The sequence below is a fragment of the Lepidothrix coronata genome, unplaced genomic scaffold (assembly GCF_001604755.1).
Source record: "Lepidothrix coronata isolate B3197 unplaced genomic scaffold, Lepidothrix_coronata-1.0 Scaffold2, whole genome shotgun sequence".
Taxonomy (NCBI): Eukaryota; Metazoa; Chordata; class Aves; order Passeriformes; family Pipridae; genus Lepidothrix; species Lepidothrix coronata.
The window spans coordinates 13,504,564-13,506,030 of record NW_016690182.1 but is presented as its reverse complement, the minus strand read 5'-3'; positions in this window follow the sequence as shown (position 1 = coordinate 13,506,030).

Below are 1,467 nucleotides of genomic sequence, written 5' to 3'. Positions count from 1 at the left end.
TGAATGTTCCTAATTAATGTCCCAGAGGGGCTAATTTTGCCCCCAGTTAAGCAGAGGGACCATCTGCAGTCCCAAACTGAGCCCCAGAGGAGCTGAATCCCGTCTCAGCGGGGCCCTGCAAACCCTTTTGGGATGAACAGCTCCACACAGGACAAGGTTTGGAATGGAGGTTCCTGGCACACAAGTGGAAGGGGAAGAGACTTTCTGACGGAGCAAGAACTGCAATTTGAAGTTCATTGGGGTGGCTGAGGTTCTCCAGGTGCCTCCCAAACATCCAGCAGCCCCGCAGGGGCACCGGGTCGCTGCTTCCACGTGCTGAGCTGCAGCAGAGGAGAGTGGCTGTGCAAGCCTGTGCTTATTAAAGATTTAAAAGGCAAGCTGTCAGCACTGCTGCTAAAGATGGGCTTTTCCTCTTATAGCTCCATCCCTCTCTAATACTAATAGGATTGGGAAGAGGAGGAGGAGGAAGAGGAGGAGGAGGAGGAGAGACAGTGCAGTGCCAGCCCAGGGCGAGGGTTTGCTCTCCTTGCAGAGGCTTTGCACACCTTGGGGGAACTTTCTGGAAGTTTTCTCATCTTCCATCAGCCCCCCTCAGGTCTCGGGGATTTGGGGTTAATCCCTCAGGGAAGGTGGTGGAGTCTGGGAGCAGAGACACGGAGGAGAAACCGCTCCCTCCCAGCTTTCCCCACTCCTGGCGCCAAGGGAAAATAAAGCACCCCCCAGGAGCTGGCAGAGGGGTCTGTGCTCTGCTCCACAACCCCAGCTGGAAAAACACCGTTAATCCCCCTTTTTGGTTCAAATTACAGCTGCTCTTTCCAGTTTTGGATGGACCCTTTGGGATGGGAAGCCTGGATTTGGCCCGGGCTGGAACAAACACAGAGGTTCCTCCTTCTCTGCAAAGGAGGCTGCTGGAAGCAAACTCCCTGCCAGCATCCCTCCTGCAGGGATCCCACTTGCTTGCCCCCCTTGCTTCCTGAGTGATGTGGCTTATAAAAAAAAAAAACAAGAGGCTTTTTGCCACAATGGAAACTGCTGGAACACGTGACTTCCTTGGAAATCTGAGAAGAACCAGAGCAATTTCAGGCTATAGTTAAGGTTAAATCCACGGCAATAAAGGCCTCCCTCATCCCAGTTTTTCTTCCCAGTTCTGCTCAGTATTTCATTCCCTCCTTGTCCCCTTTGTTAAATGAATTAAGTTTGGGGATCAGGCAGCTCCATCGATGCTGGAGGACATTGGATAAATAGGTTTTAATTGCCTGGAGCCAAAGGTGAGGCAGCAAATTCCACAGCTTCTTCCAAATAGGATTGAGGTGGTGGGGTTTTTTGCAAGGAGTCAGCAGGGAGGATAACCCTGGAATTATCAGGGAGAATAACACCCTGCGTATTGGGAAGGTTTGGGAAGGGAAGGTTTGGGAAGGTTTGGGAAGGTTTGGGAAGGTTTGGGAAGGGAAGGTTTGGGAAGGTTTG